The sequence below is a fragment of the Tripterygium wilfordii genome, chromosome 8, assembly GCF_013401445.1.
Source record: "Tripterygium wilfordii isolate XIE 37 chromosome 8, ASM1340144v1, whole genome shotgun sequence".
Taxonomy (NCBI): domain Eukaryota; kingdom Viridiplantae; phylum Streptophyta; class Magnoliopsida; order Celastrales; family Celastraceae; genus Tripterygium; species Tripterygium wilfordii.
The window spans coordinates 8060909-8083771 of record NC_052239.1 but is presented as its reverse complement, the minus strand read 5'-3'; positions in this window follow the sequence as shown (position 1 = coordinate 8083771).

Genomic DNA, 22863 nt, shown 5'->3' with positions numbered 1-22863 from the left:
AAAGTCTGAGGTCCAGCTGCAATTGAAGAATAGATGCACATGAGATTCATATTCTTGCCTGTAAAAAATACAGAAAGTGTCTGTAGGTACAACTCTCAGTCTATCCCTTGTTCTTAACCTCCCCAAAAAAGCAAGCCAAAGAATAAAACTATATCTAGGCAAGTACCATGATTCCCACACCACTTTAACCTAGTTAACAATAGGCTTTTTGACTCTAAAATCCTCGTAAGCATGCTAGTTTAGCTTTTGTGCAATGTTTGATAAGGTAATGATACCAATAGACCATGTTACATTTCAAATTGCGTAAAAACGTCAAAAGCTAGTCTATGGAGAGAGTTGAGCAATTCCCAAGCATCAAAGTCGACCGCTGTACTCTATTTAGTGTTCTAAGTAGTCTAACATGCTAGTTTAGCTTTCGTGCAACGTTTCATAAGGTAATGATACCAATAGACAATGTTACGTTTCAAATTGTATAAAAACGTCAAAAGCTCATCTATGGAGAGAGTTGAGCAATTCCAAAGCATCAAAGTGGATCGTTATACTCTATTTAGTGTTCTTAGAAGTCTAACACGTTAGTTTAGCTTTCGTGCAATGTTTCATAAGGTAATGATGCCAATAGACCATGTTACATTTCAAATTGCATAAAAACGTCAAAAGCTCATTCAAGGAGAGAGTTGAGCAATTCCAAAGCATCAAAGTGGACCATTGTACTCTATTTAGTGTTCTTAAAAGTCTAACATGCTAGTTTAGCTTTCGTGCAATGTTTCCTAAGGTAATGATCCCAATAAACCATGTTACATTACAAATTGCGCAAAAACATCAACAGCTAGTCTGTGGAGAGAGTTGAACAATTCCAAAGCATCAAAGTGGATCGTTGTACTCTATTTAGTGTTCTAAGCAGTCTAACATGCTAGTTTAGCTTTCGTGTAACGTTTCATAAGGTAATGATCCCAATAGACCATGTTACATTTCAAATTGCATAAAAACACCAAAACCTCGTCTATGGAGAGAGTTGAGCAATTCGAAAGAATCAAAGTGGACCGTTGTACTCTATTTAGTGTTCTAAGCAGTCTAACAGGCTAGTTTAGCTTTCGTGCCACGTTTTATAGGGACAAAAACGTTAGAAGCTCGTCTATGGAGAGACTTGAGCAATTCCAAAGCATCAAAGTGGACCGTTGTACTCTATTTAGTGTTCTAAGTAGTCTAACAGGCTAGTTTAGCTTTCGTGCCACGTTTCATTAGGTAATGATGCCAATAGACAATGTTACGTTTCACATTGCACAAAACGTCAAAAACTCATCCATGGAGAGTGTTTAGCAATTCCAAAGCATCAAAGTGGACCGTTGTACTCTATTTAGTGTTCTTAGAAGTCTAACATGCTAGTTTAGCTTTCGTGCAATGTTTGATAAGGTAATGATGCCAATAGACCATGTTACATTTCAAATTGCATAAAAACACCAAAACCTCGTCTATGGAGAGAGTTGAGCAATTCCAAAGCATCAAAGTGGACCGCTGTACTCTATTTAGTGTTCTAAGTAGTCTAACAGGGTAGTTTAGCTTTCATGCCACGTTTCATAAGGTAATGATGCCAATAGACAATGTTACGTTTCAAATTGTACAAAACGTCAAAAGCTCATCTATGGAGAGATCTTAGCAATTCCAAAGCATCAAAGTGGACCATTGTACTCTCTTTAGTGTTCTTAGAAGTCTAACATGCTAGTTTAGCTTTCGTGTAATGTTTGATAAGGTAATGATGCCAATAGACCATGTTACATTTCAAATTGCACAAAAAGGTCAGAAGCTCGTCTATGGAGAGAGTTGAGCAATTCCAAAGCATCAAAGTGGACCGCCGTACTCTATTTAGTGTTCTTAGAAGTCTAACAAGCTAGTTTAGCTTTCATGCCAGGTTTCATAAGGTAATGATGCCAATAGACAATGTTACGTTTCAAATTGCGCAAAAACGTCAAAAGCTAGTCTGTGGAGAGAGTTAAGCAATTCCAAAGCATCAAAGTGGACCGCTGTACTCTATTTAGTGTTCTAGGCAGCCTAACATGCTAGTTTAGCTTTCGTGCAACATTTCATAAGGTAATGATCCCAATAGACCATGTTACATTTCAAATTGCATAAAAACATCAAAACCTCATGTATGGAGAGAGTTGAGCAATTCCAAAGCATCAAAATGGACCGCTGTACTCTATTTAGTGTTCCAAGCAGTCTAACAGGACATTTCATAAGGTAATGATGCCAATTGACAATGTTACGTTTTCAAATTGCACAAAATGTCAAAAGCTCATCCATGGAGAGACTTTAGCAATTCCAAAGCATCAAAGAGGACCGCTGTACTCTATTTAGTGTTTTAAGCAGTCTAACATGCTAGTTTAGCTTTTGTGCAACGTTTCATAAGGTAATGAGGCCAATAGACCATGTTACATTTCAAATTGCATAAAAACATCAAAACCTCGTCTATGGACAGAGTTGAGCAATTTCATAGCATCAAAGTGGACCGCTGTACTCTATTAGTGTTCTTAGAAGTCTAACACGCTAGTTTAGCTTTCGTGCAATGTTTGATAAGGTAATGATGCCAATAGATCATGTTACATTTCAAATTGCAAAAAAACGTCAAAAACTCATCTTTGGAGAGAGTTGAGCAATTCCAAAGGATCAAAGTGGACCGTTGTACACTATTTAGTGTTCTTAGAAGTCTAACATGCTAGTTTAGCTTTCGTGCAATGTTTGATAAGGTAATGATGCCAATAGACCATGTTACATTTCAAATTGCGCAAAAACGTCAAAAGCTAGTCCATGGAGAGACTTGAGCAGTTCCAAAGCGTCAAAGTGGACCACTGTAGTCTATTTAGTGTTCTAGGCAGTCTAACATGCTAGTTTAGCTTTTGTGCAATGTTTCATAAGGTAATGAGGCCAATAGACCATGTTACATTTCAAATTGCATAAAAACATCAAAACCTCGTCCATGCACAGAGTTGAGCAATTTCAAAGCATCAAAGTGGACTGCTGTACTCTATTTAGTGTTCTTAGAAGCCTAATATGCTAGTTTAGCTTTCGTTCAATGTTTCGTAAGGTAATGATGCCAATAGATCATGTTACATTTCAAATTGCAAAAAAACGTCAAAAGCTCATCTATGGAGAGAGTTGAGCAATTCCAAAGCATCAAAGTGGACCGTTGTACTCCATTTAGTGTTCTTAGAAGTCTAACATGCTAGTTTAGCTTTCGTGCAATGTTTGATAAGGTAAGGATGCCAATAGACCATGTTACATTTCAAATTGCACAAAAACGTCAGAAGCTCGTCTAAGGAGAGAGTTGAGCAATTCCAAAGCATCAAAGTGGACCGCTGTACTCTATCTAGTGTTCTAAGTAGTCTAACAAGCTAGTTTAGCTTTCGTGCCACGTTTCATTAGGTAATGATGCCAATAGACAATGTTACGTTTCACATTGCACAAAACGTCAAAAACTCATCCATGGAGAGTGTTTAGCAATTCCAAAGCATCAAAGTGGACCGTTGTACTCTATTTAGTGTTCTTAGAAGTCTAACATGCTAGTTTAGCTTTCGTGCAATGTTTGATAAGGTAATGATGCCAATAGACCATGTTACATTTCAAATTGCATAAAAACACCAAAACCTCGTCTATGGAGAGAGTTGAGCAATTCCAAAGCATCAAAGTGGACCGCTGTACAATATTAAGTGTTCTAAGTAGTCTAACGTGCTAGTTTAGCTTTTGTGCCACGTTTCATTAGGTAATGATGCCAATAGACAATGTTACGTTTCACATTGCACAAAACGTCAAAAACTCATCCATGGAGAGTGTTTAGCAATTCCAAAGCATCAAAGTGGACCGTTGTACTCTATTTAGTGTTCTTAGAAGTCTAACATGCTAGTTTAGCTTTCGCGCAATGTTTGATAAGGTAATGATGCCAATAGACCATGTTACATTTCAAATTGCATAAAAACACCAAAACCTCGTCTATGGAGAGAGTTGAGCAATTCCAAAGCATCAAAGTGGACTGTTGTACTCTATTTAGTGTTATAAGTAGTCTAACAGGCTAGTTTAGCTTTCATGCCACGTTTCATAAGGTAATGATTCCAATAGACAATGTTACGTTTCAAATTGCACAAAACGTCAAAAGCTCGTCTATGGAGAGAGTTTAGCAATTCCAAAGCATCAAAGTGGACCATTGTACTCTATTTAGTGTTCTTAGAAGTCTAACATGCTAGTTTAGGTTTCATGCAATGTTTGATAAGGTAATGATACCAATAGACCATGTTACATTTCAAATTGCACAAAAAGGTCAGAAGCTCGTCTATGGAGACAGTTGAGCAATTCCAAAGCATTAAAGTGGACCGCCGTACTCTATTTAGTGTTCTTAGAAGTCTAACAGGCTAGTTTAGCTTTCGTGCCAAGTTTCATACGGTAATGATGCCAATAGACAATGTTATGTTTCAAATTGCGCAAAAACGTCAAAAGCTAGTCTGTGGAGAGAGTTGAGCAATTCCAAAGCATCAAAGTGGACCGCTGTACTCTATTTAGTGTTCTAAGCAGTCTAACATGCTAGTTTAGCTTTCGTGCAACATTTCATAAGGTAATGATCCCAATAGACCATGTTACATTTCAAATTGCATAAAAACATCAAAACCTCATGTATGGAGAGAGTTGAGCAATTCCAACGCATCAAAATGGACCGCTGTACTCTATTTAGTGTTCTAAGCAGTCTAACAGGACGTTTCATAAGGTAATGATGCCAATAGACAATGTTACGTTTTCAAATTGCATAAAACATCAAAAGCTCATCCATGGAGAGAGTTTAGCAATTCCAAAGCATCAAAGAGGACCGCTGTACTCTATTTAGTGTTCTAAGCGGTCTAACATGCTAGTTTAGCTTTCGTGCAATGTTTCATAAGGTAATGAGGTCAATAGACCATGTTACATTTCAAATTGCATAAAAACATCAAAACCTCGTCTATGGACAAAGTTGAGCAATTTCAAATCGTCAAAGTGGACCGTTGTACTCTATTTAGTGTTCTTAGAAGTCTAACACGCTAGTTTAGCTTTCGTGCAATGTTTCATAAGGTAATGATGCCAATAGATCATGTTACATTTCAAATTGTAAAAAAACGTCAAAAGCTCATCAATGGAGAGAGTTGAGCAATTCCAAAGCATCAAAGTGGACCGTTGTACTCTATTTAGTGTTCTTAGAAGTCTAACATGCTAGTTTAGCTTTCGTGCAACGTTTCATAAGGTAATGATACCAATAGACCATGTTACATTTCAAATTGCGCAAAAACGTCAAAAGCTAGTCGATGGAGAGAGTTGAGCAATTCCAAAGCGTCAAAGTGGACCACTATACTCTATTTAGTGTTCTAGGCAGTCTAACATGCTAGTTTAGGTTTCGTGCAATGTTTCATAAGGTAATGAGGCCAATAGACCATGTTACATTTCAAATTGCATAAAAAATCAAAACCTTGTCTATGGACAGAGTTGAGCAATTTCAAAGCATCAAAGTGGACCGCTGTACTCTATTTAGTGTTCTTAGAAGTCTAACACGCTAGTTTAGCTTTCGTGCAATGTTTCATAAGGTAATGATGCCAATAGACCATGTTACATTTCAAATTGCAAAAAAACGTCAAAAGCTCATCTATGGAGAGAGTTGAGCAATTCCAAAGCATCAAAGTGGACCGCTGTATTCTATTTAGTGTTATTAGAAGTCTAACATGCTAGTTTAGCTTTCGTGCAACGTTTCATAAGGTAATGATACCAATAGACCATGTTACGTTTCAAATTGCGCAAAAACGTCAAAAGCTAGTCTATGGAGAGAGTTGAGCAATTCCAAAGCGTCAAAGTGGACCGATGTACTCTATTTAGTGTTCTAGGCAGTCTAACATGCTAGTTTAGCTTTCGTGCAACGTTTCATAAGGTAATGATGCCAATAGACCATGTTACATTTCAAATTGCATAAAAACATCGAAACCTCGTCTATAGACAGAGTTGAGCAATTTCAAAGCATCAAAGTGGACCGCTATACTCTATTTAGTGTTCTTAGAAGTCTAACACGCTAGTTTAGCTTTCGTTCAATGTTTCATAAGGTAATGATGCCAATACACCATGTGACATTTCAAATTGCAGAAAAAGGTCAAAAGCTCATCTATGGAGAGAGTTGAGCAATTCCAAAGCATCAAAGTGGACCGCTGTATTCTATTTAGTGTTCTTAGAAGTCTAACATGCTAGTTTAGCTTTCGTGCAACGTTTCATAAGGTAATGATGCCAATAGACCATGTTACATTTCAAATTGCATAAAAACATCAAAACCTCGCCTATGGAGAGAGTTGAGCAATTCTAAAGCATCAAAGTGGACCGTTGTAGTCTATTTAGTGTTCTAAGCAGTCTAACAGGCTAGTTTAGCTTTCGTGCCACGTTTCATAGGGTAATGATTGCAATAGACAATGTTACATTTCAAATTGCAGAAAACATCAAAAGCTCGTCCTTGGAGAGAGTTTAGCAATTCCGAAGCATCAAAGTGGACCGTTGTACTCTATTTAGTGTTCTTAGAAGTCTAACACACTAGTTTAGCTTTCATGCAATGTTTCATAAGGTAATGATGCCGATAGAGCATGTTAGATTACAAATTTCACAAAAACGTCAAAAGCTAGTCTAGGGAGAGAGTTGAACAATTCCAAAGCATCAAAGTGGATCGTTGTACTCTATTTAGTGTTCTAAGCAGTCTAACATGCTAGTTTAGCTTTCGTGCAACGTTTCATAAGATAATGATCCCAATAGACCATGTTACATTTCAAATTGCATAAAAACACCAAAACCTCGTCTATGGAGAGAGTTGAGCAATTCGAAAGCATCAAAGTGGACCGTTGTACTCTATTTAGTGTTCTAAGCAGTCTAACAGGCTAGTTTAGCTTTCGTGCCACGTTTCATAAGGGAATGATGCCAATAGACAATGTTACGTTTCAAATTGAACAAAACGTCAAAAGCTCGTCTATGGAGAGAGTTTAGCAATTCCAAAGCATCAAAGTGGACCATTGTACTCTGTTTAGTGTTCTTAGAAGTCTAACATGCTAGTTTAGCTTTCGTGCAATGTTTGATAAGGTAATGATGCCAATAGACCATGTTACATTTCAAATTGCACAACAACATCAAAAGCTCGGCTATGGAGAGAGTTGAACAATTCCAAAGCATCAAAGTGGACCGTTGTAGTCTATTTAGTGTTCTAAGCAGTCTAACAGGCTAGTTTAGCTTTCGTGCCACGTTTCATAAGGTAATGATGCCAATAGACAATGTTACATTTCAAATTGCAGAAAACATCAAAAGCTCGTCCTTGGAGAGAGTTTAGCAATTCCGAAGCATCAAAGTGGACCATTGTACTCTATTTAGTGTTCTTAGAAGTCTGACACACTAGTTTAGCTTTCGTGCAATGTTTCATAAGGTAATGATGCCGATAGACCATGTTAGATTACAAATTTCACAAAAACGTCAAAAGCTAGTCTAGGGAGAGAGTTGAACAATTCCAAAGCATCAAAGTGGATCGTTGTACTCTATTTAGTGTTCTAAGCAGTCTAACATGCTAGTTTAGCTTTTGTGCAACGTTTCATAAGGTAATGATCCCAATAGACCATGTTACATTTCAAATTGCATAAAAACACCAAAACCTCGTCTATGGAGAGAGTTGAGCAATTCGAAAGAATCAAAGTGGACCGTTGTACTCTATTTAGTGTTCTAAGCAGTCTAACAGGCTAGTTTAGCTTTCGTGCCACGTTTTATAGGGGAATGATGCCAATAGACAATGTTACGTTTCAAATTGCACAAAACGTCAAAAGCTCGTCTATGGAGAGAGTTTAGCAATTCCAAAGCATCAAAGTGGACCATTGTACTCTGTTTAGTGTTCTTAGAAGTCTAACATGCTAGTTTAGCTTTCGTGCAATGTTTGATAAGGTAATGATGCCAATAGACCATGTTGTATTTCAAATTGCATAAAAACGTCAAAAGCTCGTCTATGGAGAGACTTGAGCAATTCCAAAGCATCAAATTATACCGTTGTACTCTATTTATTGTTCTTAGATGTCTAACATGCTAGTTTAGCTTTCGTGCCACGTTTTATAAGGTAATGATGCCAGTAGACAATGTTACGTTTTGAAGTGCATAAAAAGGTCAAAAGCTCATCTATGGAGAGAGTTGAGCAATTCCAAAGCATCAAAGCGGACCGCTGTACTCTATTTAGTGTTCTTAGAAGTCTAACAGGCTAGTTTAGCTTTCATGCCATGTTTCGTAAGGTAATGATGCCAGTAGACAATGTTACTTTTCAAATTGCATAAAAATGTCAAAAGCTCATCTATGGAGAGAGTTGAGCAATTCCAAAGCATCAAAGCGGACCGCTGTACTCTATTTAGTGTTCTTAGAAGTCTAACAGGCTAGTTTAGCTTTCATGCCATGTTTCATAAGGTAATGATGCCAGTAGACAATGATATGTTTCAAATTGCATAAAAACATCAAAAGCTCATCTATGGAGAGAGTTGAGCAATTCCAAAGCATCAAAGCGGACCGCTATACTCTATTTATTGTTCTTAGAAGTCTAACACGTTAGTTTAGCTTTCGTGCAATGATTCATAAGGTAATGATACCAATAGATCATGTTACATTGCACATTGCATAAAAACGTCAAAAGCTCATCTATGGAGAGAGTTGAGCAATTCCAAAGCATCAAAGTGGACCGCTGTACTCTATTTAGTGTTCTTGGAAGTCCAACAGGCTAGTTTAGCTTTCGTGCCACGTTTCATAAGGTAATGATGCCAATAGGCAATGTTACGTTTCAAATTGCACAAAACGTCAAATGCTCGTCCATGGAGAGTGTTTAGCAATTCCGAAGCATCAAAGTGGACCGCTGTACTCTATTAGTGTTCTTAGAAGTCTAACACACTAGTTTAGCTTTCGTGCAACGTTTCATAAGGTAATGATACCAATAGACCATGTTACATTTCAAATTGCGCAAAAACGTCAAAAGCTAGTCTGTGAGGAGAGTTGAGCAATTCCAACGCATCAAAGTAGACCGCTGTACTCTATTTAGTGTTCTAAGCAGTCTAACCTGGTAGTTTAGCTTTCGTGCAACGTTTCATAAGGTAATGATCCCAATAGACCATGTTACACTTCAAATTGCATAAAAACACCAAAACCTCGTCTATGGAGAGAGTTGAGCAATTCCAAAGCATCAAAGTGGACCGTTGTAGTCTATTTAGTGTTCTAAGCAGTCTAACAGGCTAGTTTAGCTTTCGTGCCACGTTTCATAAGGTAATGATGCCAATAGACAATGTTACATTTCAAATTGCAGAAAAAATCAAAAGCTCGTCCTTGGAGAGAGTTTAGCAATTCCGAAGCATCAAAGTGGACCATTGTACTCTATTTAGTGTTCTTAGAAGTCTGACACACTAGTTTAGCTTTCGTGCAATGTTTCATAAGGTAATGATGCCGATAGACCATGTTAGATTACAAATTTCACAAAAACGTCAAAAGCTAGTCTAGGGAGAGAGTTGAACAATTCCAAAGCATCAAAGTGGATCGTTGTACTCTATTTAGTGTTCTAAGCAGTCTAACATGCTAGTTTAGCTTTTGTGCAACGTTTCATAAGGTAATGATCCCAATAGACCATGTTACATTTCAAATTGCATAAAAACACCAAAACCTCGTCTATGGAGAGAGTTGAGCAATTCGAAAGAATCAAAGTGGACCGTTGTACTCTATTTAGTGTTCTAAGCAGTCTAACAGGCTAGTTTAGCTTTCGTGCCACGTTTTATAGGGGAATGATGCCAATAGACAATGTTACGTTTCAAATTGCACAAAACGTCAAAAGCTCGTCTATGGAGAGAGTTTAGCAATTCCAAAGCATCAAAGTGGACCATTGTACTCTGTTTAGTGTTCTTAGAAGTCTAACATGCTAGTTTAGCTTTCGTGCAATGTTTGATAAGGTAATGATGCCAATAGACCATGTTGTATTTCAAATTGCATAAAAACGTCAAAAGCTCGTCTATGGAGAGACTTGAGCAATTCCAAAGCATCAAATTATACCGTTGTACTCTATTTATTGTTCTTAGATGTCTAACATGCTAGTTTAGCTTTCGTGCCACGTTTTATAAGGTAATGATGCCAGTAGACAATGTTACGTTTTGAAGTGCATAAAAAGGTCAAAAGCTCATCTATGGAGAGAGTTGAGCAATTCCAAAGCATCAAAGCGGACCGCTGTACTCTATTTAGTGTTCTTAGAAGTCTAACAGGCTAGTTTAGCTTTCATGCCATGTTTCGTAAGGTAATGATGCCAGTAGACAATGTTACTTTTCAAATTGCATAAAAATGTCAAAAGCTCATCTATGGAGAGAGTTGAGCAATTCCAAAGCATCAAAGCGGACCGCTGTACTCTATTTAGTGTTCTTAGAAGTCTAACAGGCTAGTTTAGCTTTCATGCCATGTTTCATAAGGTAATGATGCCAGTAGACAATGATATGTTTCAAATTGCATAAAAACGTCAAAAGCTCATCTATGGAGAGAGTTGAGCAATTCCAAAGCATCAAAGCGGACCGCTATACTCTATTTATTGTTCTTAGAAGTCTAACACGTTAGTTTAGCTTTCGTGCAATGATTCATAAGGTAATGATACCAATAGATCATCTTACATTGCACATTGCATAAAAACGTCAAAAGCTCATCTATGGAGAGAGTTGAGCAATTCCAAAGCATCAAAGTGGACCGCTGTACTCTATTAGTGTTCTTAGAAGTCTAACACACTAGTTTAGCTTTCGTGCAACGTTTCATAAGGTAATGATACCAATAGACCATGTTACATTTCAAATTGCGCAAAAACGTCAAAAGCTAGTCTGTGAGGAGAGTTGAGCAATTCCAACGCATCAAAGTAGACCGATGTACTCTATTTAGTGTTCTAAGCAGTCTAACCTGCTAGTTTAGCTTTCGTGCAACGTTTCATAAGGTAATGATCCCAATAGACCATGTTACACTTCAAATTGCATAAAAACACCAAAACCTCGTCTATGGAGAGAGTTGAGCAATTCCAAAACATCAAAGTGGACCGCTATACTCTATTTAGTGTTCTAAGTAGTCTAACAGGGTAGTTTAGCTTTTGTGCCACGTTTCATAAGGTAATGATGCCAATAGACAATGTTACGTTTCAAATTGCACAAAACGTCAAATGCTCGTCCATGGAGAGTGTTTAGCAATTCCAAAGCATCAACGTGGACTGTTGTACTCTATTTAGTGTTCATAGAAGTCTAACACGTTAGTTTAGCTTTCGTGCAATGATTCATAAGGTAACGATGCCAATAGACAATGTTACGTTTCAAATTGCACAAAACGTCTAAAGCTCGTCAATGGAGAGAGTTTAGCAATTCCAAAGCATCAAAGTGGACCATTCTACTCTATTTAGTGTTCGTAGAAGTCTAACATGCTAGTTTAGCTTTCGTGCAAAGTTTGATAAGGTAAAGATGCCAATAGACCATGTTACATTTCAAATTGCACAAAAACATCAAAAGCTCGTCTATGGAGAAAGTTGAGCAATTCCAAAGCATCAAAGTGGACCGCTGTACTCTATTTAGTGTTCTAAGCAGTCTAACATGCTAGTTTAGCTTTCGTGCAACGTTTCATAAGGTAATGATCCCAATAGACCATGTTACATTTCAAATTGCATAAAAACACCAAAACCTCATCTATGGAGAGAGTTGAGCAATTCCAAAGCATCAAAGTGGACCGCTGTACTATATTTAGTGTTCTAAGCAGTCTAACAGGCTAGTTTAGCTTTCGTGCCACGTTTCATAAGGTAATGACGCCAATAGACAACGTTACGTTTCAAATTGCACAAAATGTCAAAAGCTCGTCCATGGAGAGAGTTTAGCAATTCCAAAGCATCAAAGTGGACCATTGTACTCTATTTAGTGTTCTTAGTAGTCTAACATGCTAGTTTAGATTTCGTGCCACGTTTCGTAAGTTAACGATGCCAATAGACAATGTTACGTTTCAAATTGCACAAAATCTGAAAAGCTCATCTATGGAGAGAGTTTAGCAATTCCAAAGCATCAAAGTGGACCATTGTACTCTATTTAGTTTTCTTAGAAGTCTAACATGCTAGTTTAGCTTTCGTGCAATGTTTGATAAGGTAATGATGCCAATAGACCATGTTACATTTCAAATTGCATAAAAACATCAAAACCTCGTCTATGGAGAGAGTTGAGCAATTCGGAAGCATCAAAGTGGACCGTTGTACTCTATTTAGTGTTCTAAGCAGTCTAACAGGCTAGTTTAGCTTTCGTGCCACGTTTCATAAGGTAATGATGCCAATAGACCATGTTACATTTGAAATTGCGCAAAAACGTCAAAAGCTAGTCTGTGGGGAGAGTTCAGCAATTCCAACGCATCAAAGTAGACCGCTGCACTCTATTTAGTGTTCTAAGCAGTCTAACCTGCTAGTTTAGCTTTCGTCCAACGTTTCATAAGGTAATGATCCCAATAGACCATGTTACACTTCAAATTGCATAAAAACACCAAAACCTCGTCTATGGAGAGAGTTGAGCAATTCCAAAACATCAAAGTGGACCGCTGTACTCTATTTAGTGTTCTAAGTAGTCTAACAGGCTAGTTTAGCTTTTGTGCCACGTTTCATAAGGTAATGATGCCAATAGACAATGTTACGTTTCAAATTGCACAAAACGTCAAATGCTTGTCCATGGAGAGTGTTTAGCAATTCCAAAGCATCAACGTGGACTGTTGTACTCTATTTAGTGTTCATAGAAGTCTAACACGTTAGTTTAGCTTTCGTGCAATGATTCATAAGGTAACGATGCCAATAGACAATGTTACGTTTCAAATTGCACAAAACGTCGAAAGCTCGTCAATGGAGAGAGTTTAGCAATTCCAAAGCATCAAAGTGGACCATTGTACTCTATTTAGTGTTCGTAGAAGTCTAACATGCCAGTTTAGCTTTCGTGCAAAGTTTGATAAGGTAAAGATGCCAATAGACCATGTAACATTTCAAATTGCACAAAAACATCAAAATCTCGTCTATGGAGAGAGTTGAGCAATTTCAAAGCATCAAAGTTGACCGCTGTACTCTATTTAGTATTCTAAGCAGTCTAACATGCTAGTTTAGCTTTCGTGCAACGTTTCATAAGGTAATGATCCCAATAGACCATGTTACATTTCAAATTGCATAAAAACACCAAAACCTCATCTATGGAGAGAGTTGAGCAATTCCAAAGCATCAAAGTGGACCGTTGTACTATATTTAGTGTTCTAAGCAGTCTAACAGGCTACTTTAGCTTTCGTGCCACGTTTCATAAGGTAATGACGCCAATAGACAACGTTACGTTTCAAATTGCACAAAATGTCAAAAGCTCGTCCATGGAGAGAGTTTAGCAATTTCAAAGCATCAAAGTGGACCATTGTACTCTATTTAGTGTTCTTAGTAGTCTAACATGCTAGTTTAGATTTCGTGCCACGTTTCGTAAGGTAACGATGCCAATAGACAATGTTACGTTTCAAATTGCACAAAATCTGAAAAGCTCGTCTATGGAGAGAGTTTAGCAATTCCAAAGCATCAAAGTGGACCATTGTACTCTATTTAGTTTTCTTAGAAGTCTAACATGCTAGTTTAGCTTTCGTACAATGTTTGATAAGGTAATGATGCCAATAGACCATGTTACATTTCAAATTGCACAAAAACGTCAAAAGCTCATCTATGGAGAGAGTTGGGCAATTCCAAAGCATCACAGTGGACCGTAGTACTCTATTTAGTGTTCTAAGCAGTCTAATATGCTAGTTTAGCTTTCGTGCAATGTTTCATAAGGTAATGAGGCCAATAGACCATGTTACATTTCAAATTGCATAAAAACATCAAAACCTCGTATATGGAGAGAGTTGAGCAATTCGGAAGCATCAAAGTGGACCGTTGTACTCTATTTAGTGTTCTAAGCAGTCTAACAGGCTAGTTTAGCTTTCGTGCCACGTTTCATAAGGTAATGATGCCAATAGACAATGTTACGTTTCAAATTGCACAAAACGTCAAAAGCTCGTCTATGGAGAGAGTTTAGCAATTCCAAAGCATCAAAGTGGACCATTGTACTCTATTTAGTGTTCTAGGCAGTCTAACATGCTAGTTCAGCTTTCGTGCAACGTTTCATAAGGTAATGATGCCAATAGGCCATGTTACATTTCAAATTGCATAAAAACATCAAAACCTCGTCTACGGAGAGAGTTGAGCAATTCCAAAGCATCAAAGTGGACCGCTGTACTCTATTTAGTGTTCTAAGTAGTCTAACAGGCTAGTTTAGCTTTCGTGCCACATTTCATAAGGTAATGATGCCAATAGACAATGTTACATTTCAAATTGCGCAAAAAGGTCAAAAGCTAGTCTGTGGAGAGAGTTGAGCAATTCCAAAGCATCAAAGTGGACCGTTGTACTCTATTTAGTGTTCTAAGCAGTCTAACATGCTAGTTTAGCTTTCGTGCAACGTTTCATAAGATAATGATGCCAATAGACCATGTTACATTTCAAATTGCATAAAAACATCAAAACCTCATGTATGGAGAGAGTTGAGCAATTCCAAAGCATCAAAGTGGACCGTTGTAGTCTATTTAGTGTTCTAAGCAGTCTAACAGGCTAGTTTAGCTTTCGTGCCACGTTTCATAAGGTAATGATGCCAATAGGCCATGTTACATTTCGAATTGCATCAAAACATCAAAACCTCGTCTACGGAGAGAGTTGAGCAATTCCAAAGCATCAAAGTGGACCACTGTACTCTATTTAGTGTTCTAAGTAGTCTAACAGGCTAGTTTAGCTTTCGTGCCACGTTTCATAAGGGAATGATTCCAATAGACCATGTTACGTTTCAAATTGCATAAAACGTCAAAAGCTCGTCTATGGAGAGAGTTTAGCAATTCCAAAGCATCAAAGTGGACCATTGTACTCTGTTTAGTGTTCTTAGAAGTCTAACATTCTAGTTTAGCTTTCGTGCAATGTTTGATAAGGTAATGATGCCAATAGACCATGTTACATTTCAAATTGCACAAAAACATCAAAAGCTCGTCTATGGAGAGAGTTGAGCAATTCCAAAGGATCAAAGTGGACCGTTGTAGTCTATTTAGTGTTCTAAGCAGTCTAACAGGCTAGTTTAGCTTTCGTGCCACGTTTCATAAGGTAATGATGCCAATAGACAATGTTACATTTCAAATTGCAGAAAACATCAAAAGCTCGTCCTTGGAGAGAGTTTAGCAATTCCGAAGCATCAAAGTGGACCATTGTACTCTATTTAGTGTTCTTAGAAGTCTAACACACTAGTTTAGCTTTCGTGCAATGTTTCATAAGGTAATGATGCCGATAGACCATGTTAGATTACAAATTTCACAAAAATGTCAAAAGCTAGTCTTGGGAGAGAGTTGAACAATTCCAAAGCATCAAAGTGGATCGTTGTACTCTATTTAGTGTTCTAAGCAGTCTAACATGCTAGTTTAGCTTTCGTGCAACGTTTCATAAGGTAATGATGCCAATAGACCATGTTACATTTCAAATTGCATAAAAACATCAAAACCTTGCCTATGGAGAGAGTTGAGCAATTCTAAAGCATCAAAGTGGACCGTTGTAGTCTATTTAGTGTTCTAAGCAGTCTAACAGGCTAGTTTAGCTTTCGTGCCACGTTTCATAAGGTAATGATGCCAATAGACAATGTTACATTTCAAAGTGCAGAAAACATCAAAAGCTCGTACTTGGAGAGAGTTTAGCAATTCCGAAGCATCAAAGTGGACCGTTGTACTCTATTTAGTGTTCTTAGAAGTCTAACACACTAGTTTAGCTTTCGTGCAATGTTTCATAAGGTAATGATGCCGATAGTGTTGGTTGCTAAAACTAATTTTAGACACACAGCGGAAGCTAACTAGGATCGTCTTAGCATAGGTATAAATCAAAATTTAACGAACGATGCCCTACGGCCATAGCGTGTTTTTGCCTAACATGCTTCTAAAAATTTATTTGATCTCAAATATTATTTTAACATGTTAATCGAACACGTAAGATCAAGTTTTAATATTTGTAAATAATCCTAGCATACTTCTAGTTTTATATCCTAACAATTATTAAAACAAGATCAAGCACACACAACATGGCATCAAGAAAGTTAGGGATTAACCAACCTCTTCAAAATCGAGGTCCTAAGCTTTCTTCTTTTCTTGAACGCACGAACCACCGGCTTGATCTCTACCAACTTGGAATGCCTACGTCGTTTCCTTGGTATTCCCCTTAATCTCCTTGCGAACATGCAAAGCAAAGAATCACCGATTGGTGGTGAACCAAAAATCAACTATACGGCCATCACTTTTTTTAAACTCAATACTTTGTTTTTCTTTGTATTTAATAGGACACGGTTGTGCCGCAATTGTGCTGCCTAAGAATTGAGTAAATCGTGGAGCACATGTTGTATTTATATAAAAATAATAGAGTTCCTATTAGGTTTAGTTTTACTAATCCAATGGGAATTAGGAAAACCAATAAAGGAGACCTTGTCAACTACTTATAATTGACGCCTCTTTTATTTCTCATTGGGCTGTCCATGTTTTTGCAATGCAAAGCATGCTTGGCCCAATACTTCAAGAATTCAAGGCTCAAATATTATTTTGATCCTTAGTCCATTCTTGACTTTAATTTTGATTATGTAAAATATTTATTTTACAATCCAAATCAAAATTTCGAGACTTATTATTTTATCATAAATACACTTACAAGAATTTTGTATATCTTAACAAAAATAATTTCATCTTAGGGTTATCTTTGGAAATCCAAAACCCAATAAAATTATATCTATTTGTCATACAAATTCTATTCTTGTAAATATCCCAATGACCGTTGTGATATGGTGAAATTTGCCGATCTTCCTTTAATAGGACGAGAGACTAAAATGAGGCTACCAAGGGGACTCCGCAGGACATACAAATCTAGGCTCCCAAAATATTATTCTTTACCGCCAAGCCCTATGACTAGGAATAATATTTCAATCCAATGTTCGTCTGACACCACCTGAACTATGGATGAACTCCCAGAGATGTACGATACTTACATCGAGGCTTTTCCTTATTAGAAACCTGTCCCTGACCTGTGAGATGTGTACGAATATATCCTCCATGCAACACCTGGTAAGTTGAAGTGAGAGTTTGTGTACTATCAAACACTCCAAAGTCTATATTTCCCCTGAGTTCTCAGTTCCCTTATATCTATCCACTAAGCGTATTAGATTGACCCGTCGATCAATCTAGATGCTAACGCTTGATCCATAAGGATCACTCTGCAGAGTTTCTGGGTAGATTAATTTGAACCTCTCAGGTGGGTGCTTACACTTCCGTATCCCGAAAGTACATGAATGACTATTTTGTAGGTATGCTCCCACACCCTAGTGGCATACATCCAATCCATCGAGTATATTGACAATAGTGTGTGTCTCACTCATTGATGAATCAAAACGCACACGCTATAAGTATGAAAGTATTGACCTACTCAAGCTTAAGAGATATCGTACTCTCACAGCTATAGGATGAACAACTCATTGATAGTACTTTTCTGGTTGTTCTTTCCTATGTAAGTCCGTCAATGTATGTTTCCTTACATACACCAGTGCACCAATCCGAGACTCCTCTCGAGTGATCAAGACAAACCACTCCCCTATTTGGAGATGTTCATGCACTACAACCTATATCAACAAAGTGCCTAACTTTGTTAATCTGGTTGTGACTAATTTATTTCGGATGTAATAGTGAATCTTGTGTCTGTCTATACTCACACATAAAGTGTATCTGAGTATCCAAGATTACTATAAATAACATCTCTAGACATTGATGGAACATTCATACATAAATGAAAAGACATCTAATACACATAATGCAATATTAAATATTCATCAATAAACCTCAGAACTGTCATACATGGTATGTTTTTAGGACATAATCCCAACAGATAGACCATGTTAGATTACAAATTTCACAAAAACGTCAAAAGCTAGTCTAGCGAGAGAGTTGAACAATTCCAAAGCATCGAAGTGGATCGTTGTACTCTATTTAGTGTTCTAAGCAGTCTAACATGCTAGTTTAGCTTTCGTGCAACGTTTCATAAGGTAATGATCCCAATAGACCATGTTACATTTCAAATTGCATAAAAACACCAAAACCTCATCTATGGAGAGAGTTGAGCAATTCGAAAGCATCAAAGTGGACCGTTGCACTCTATTTAGTGTTCTAAGCAGTCTAACATGCTAGTTTAGCTTTCGTGCCACGTTTCATAAGGGAATGATCCCAATAGACCATGTTACATTTCAAATTGCACAAAACGTCAAAAGCTCATCTATGGAGAGAGTTGAGCAATTCCAAAGCATCAAAGTGGACCATTGTACTCTGTTTAGTGTTCTTAGAAGTCTAACATGCTAGTTTAGCTTTCGTGCAATGTTTGATAAGGTAATGATGCCAATAGACCATGTTGTATTTCAAACTGCATAAAAACGTCAAAAGCTCGTCTATGGAGAGACTTGAGCAATTCCAAAGCATCAAATTGGACCGTTGTACTCTATTTATTGTTCTTAGATGTCTAACATGCTAGTTTAGCTTTCGTGCCACGTTTCATAAGGTAATGATGCAAGTAGACAATGTTACGTTTCGAAGTGCATAAAAAGGTCAAAAGCTCATCTATGGAGAGAGTTGAGTAATTCCAAAGCATCAAAGCGGACCGCTGTACTCTATTTAGTGTTCTTAGAAGTCTAACAGGCTAGTTTAGCTTTCATGCCATGTTTCATAAGGTAATGATGCCAGTAGACAATGTTACTTTTCAAATTACATAAAAACGTCAAAAGCTCATCTATGGAGAGAGTTGAGCAATTCCAAAGCATCAAAGCGGACCGCTGTACTCTATTTAGTGTTCTTAGAAGTCTAACAGGCTAGTTTAGCTTTCATGCCATGTTTCATAAGGTAATGATGCCAGTAGACAATGTTATGTTTCAAATTACATAAAAACGTCAAAAGCTCATCTACGGAGAGAGTTGAGCAATTCCAAAGCATCAAAGAGGACGCTGTACTCTATTTAGTGTTCTTAGAAGTCTAACAGGCTAGTTTAGCTTTCATGCCATGTTTCATAAGGTAATGGTGCCAGTAGACAATGTTATGTTTCAAATTGCATAAAAACGTCAAAAGCTCATCTACGGAGAGAGTTGAGCAATTCCAAAGCATCAAAGCGGACCGCTATACTCTATTAAGTGTTCTTAGAAGTCTAACACGTTAGTTTAGCTTTCGTGCAATGATTCATAAGGTAATGATGCCAATAGATCATGTTACATTGCAAATTGCACAAAAACGTCAAAAGCTCATCTACGGAGAGAGTTGAGCAATTCCAAAGCATCAAAGTGGACCGCTGTACTCTATTTAGTGTTCTTAGAAGTCTAACAGGCTAGTTTAGCTTTCGTGCCACGTTTCATAAGGCAATGATGCCAATAGGCAATGTTACGTTTCAAATTGCACAAAACGTCAAATGCTCGTCCATGGAGAGTGTTTAGCAATTCCGAAGCATCAAAGTGGACCGCTGTACTCTATTAGTGTTCTTAGAAGTCTAACACACTAGTTTAGCTTTCGTGCAACGTTTCATAAGGTAATGATACCAATAGACCATGTTACATTTCAAATTGCGCAAAAACGTCAAAAGCTAGTCTGTGAGGAGAGTTGAGCAATTCCAACGCATCAAAGTAGACCGATGTACTCTATTTAGTGTTCTAAGCAGTCTAACCTGCTAGTTTAGCTTTCGTGCAACGTTTCATAAGGTAATGATCCCAATAGACCATGTTACACTTCAAATTGCATAAAAACACCAAAACCTCGTCTATGGAGAGAGTTGAGCAATTCCAACACATCAAAGTGGACCGCTGTACTCTATTTAGTGTTCTAAGTAGTCTAACAGGCTAGTTTAGCTTTCGTGCCACGTTTCATAACGTAATGATGCCAATAGACAATGTTACGTTTCAAATTGCACAAAACGTCAAATGCTCGTCCATGGAGAGTGTTTAGCAATTCCAAAGCATCAACGTGGACTGTTGTACTCTATTTAGTGTTCTTAGAATTCTAACACGTTAGTTTAGCTTTCGTGCAACGATTCATAAGGTAACGATGCCAATAGACAATGTTACGTTTCAAATTGCACAAAACGTCGAAAGCTCATCAATGGAGAGAGTTTAGCAATTCCAAAGCATCAAAGTCGACCATTGTACTCTATTTAGTGTTCATAGAAGTCTAACATGCTAGTTTAGCTTTCGTGCAAAGTTTGATAAGGTAAAGATGCCAATAGACCATGTTACATTTCAAATTGCACAAAAACATCAAAAGCTCGTCTATGGAGAGAGTTGAGCAATTCCAAAGCATCAAAGTGGACCCTGTACTCTATTTAGTGTTCTAAGCAGTCTAACATGCTAGTTTAGCTTTCGTGCAACGTTTCATAAGGTAATCATCCCAGTAGACCATGTTACATTTCAAATTGCATAAAAACACCAAAACCTCATCTATGGAAAGAGTTGAGCAATTCCAAAGCATCAAAGTGGACCGCTGTACTATATTTAGTGTTCTAAGCAGTCTAACAGGCTAGTTTAGCTTTCGTGCCACGTTTCATAAGGTAATGATGCCAATAGACAATGTTACGTTTCAAATTGCACAAAACGTCAAAAGGTCATCCATGGAGAGAGTTTAGCAATTCCAAAGCATCAAAGTGGACCGTTGTACTCTATTTAGTGTTCTTAGTAGTCTAACATGCTAGTTTAGATTTCGTGCCACGTTTCGTAAGGTAACGATGCCAATAGACAATGTTACGTTTCGAATTGCACAAAACGTCAAAAGCTCGTCTATGGAGAGAGTTTAGCAATTCCAAAGCATCAAAGTGGACCATTGTACTCTATTTAGTTTTCTTAGAAGTCTAACATGCTGGTTTAGCTTTCGTGCAATGTTTGATAAGGTAATGATGCCAATAGACCATGTTACATTTCAAATTGCACAAAAACGTCAAAAACTTATCTATGGAGAGAGTTGAGCAATTCCAAAGCATCAAAGTGGACCGTTGCACTCTATTTAGTGTTCTAAGCAGTCTAATATGCTAGTTTAGCTTTCGTGCAACATTTCATAAGATAATGAGGCCAATAGACCATGTTACATTTCAAATTGCATAAAAACAGCAAAACCTCGTCTGTGGAGAGAGTAGAGCAATTCCAAAGCATCAAAGTGGAGCATTGTACTCTATTTAGTGTTCTAAGCAGTCTAACATGCTAGTTTAGCTTTCGTGCAACGTTTCATAAGGTAATGAGACCAATAGACCATGTTACATTTAAAATTGCATAAAAACATTAAAACCTTGTCTATGGAGAAAAATTGAGCAATTTCAAAGCATCAAAGTGGACGTTGTACTCTAGTTAGTGTTCTTAGAAGTCTAACACGCTAGTTTAGCTTTCGTGCAATGTTTCATAAGGTAATGATGCCAATAGACCATGTGACATTTCAAATTGTAAAAAAACGTCAAAAGCTCATCTATGGAGAGAGTTGAGCAATTCCAAAGCATCCAAGTGGACCGCTGTGCTCTATTTAGTGTTCTTAGAAGTCTAACATGCTAGTTTAGCTTTCGTGCAACGTTCCATAAGGTAATGATACCAATAGATCATGTTACATTTCAAATTACGCAAAAACGTCAAAAGCTAGTCTATGGAGAGAGTTGAGCGATTCCAAAGCATCAAAGTGGACCGCTGTACTCTATTTAGTGTTCTAGGCAGTCTAACATGCTAGTTCAGCTTTCGTGCAACATTTCACAAGGTAATGATGCCAATAGGCCATGTCACATTTCAAATTGCATAAAAACATCAAAACCTCGTCTATGGAGAGAGTTGAGCAATTCCAAAGCATCAAAGTGAACCGTTGTACTCTATTTAGTGTTCTAAGTAGTCTAACAGGCTAGTTTAGCTTTCGTGCCACGTTTCATAAGGTAATGATGCCAATAGACAATGTTACATTTCAAATTGCGCAAAAAGGTCAAAAGCTAGTCTGTGGAGAGAGTTGAGCAATTCCAAAGCATCAAAGTGGACCGTTGTACTCTATTTAGTGTTCTCAGCAGTCTAACATGCTAGTTTCGCTTTCGTGCAACGTTTCATAAGATAATGATGCCAATGGACCATGTTACATTTCAAATTGCATAAAAACATCAAAAGCTCATGTATGGAGAGAGTTGAGCAATTCCAAAGCATCAAACTGAACCGCTGTACTCTCTTTAGTGTTCTAAGCAGTCTAGCAGGCTAGTTTAGCTTTCGTGCCACGTTTGATAAGGTATTGATGCCAATAGACAATGTTACGTTCTCAAATTGCATAAAACATCCAAAGCTCGTCTATGTAGAGAGTTTAGCAATTCCAAAACATCAAAGTGGACCATTGTACTCTACTTAGTGTTCTTAGAAGTCTAACATGCTAGTTTAGCTTTCGTGCAATGTTTGATAAGGTAATGATGCCAATGGACCATGTTACATTTCACATTGCACAAAAACGTCAAAAGCTCGTCTATGGAGAGAGTTGAGCAATTCCGAAGCATCATAGTGGACCACTATACTCTATTTAGTGTTCTTAGATGTCTAACATGCTATTTTAGCTTTCCTGCAATGTTTCATAAGGTAATGATGCCAATAGACCATGTGACATTTCAAATTGTAAAAAAACGTCAAAAGCTCATCTATGGAGAGAGTTGAGCAATTCCAAAGCATCAAAGTGGACCGCTGTACTCTATTTAGTGTTCTAAGCAGTCTAACATGCTAGTTTAGC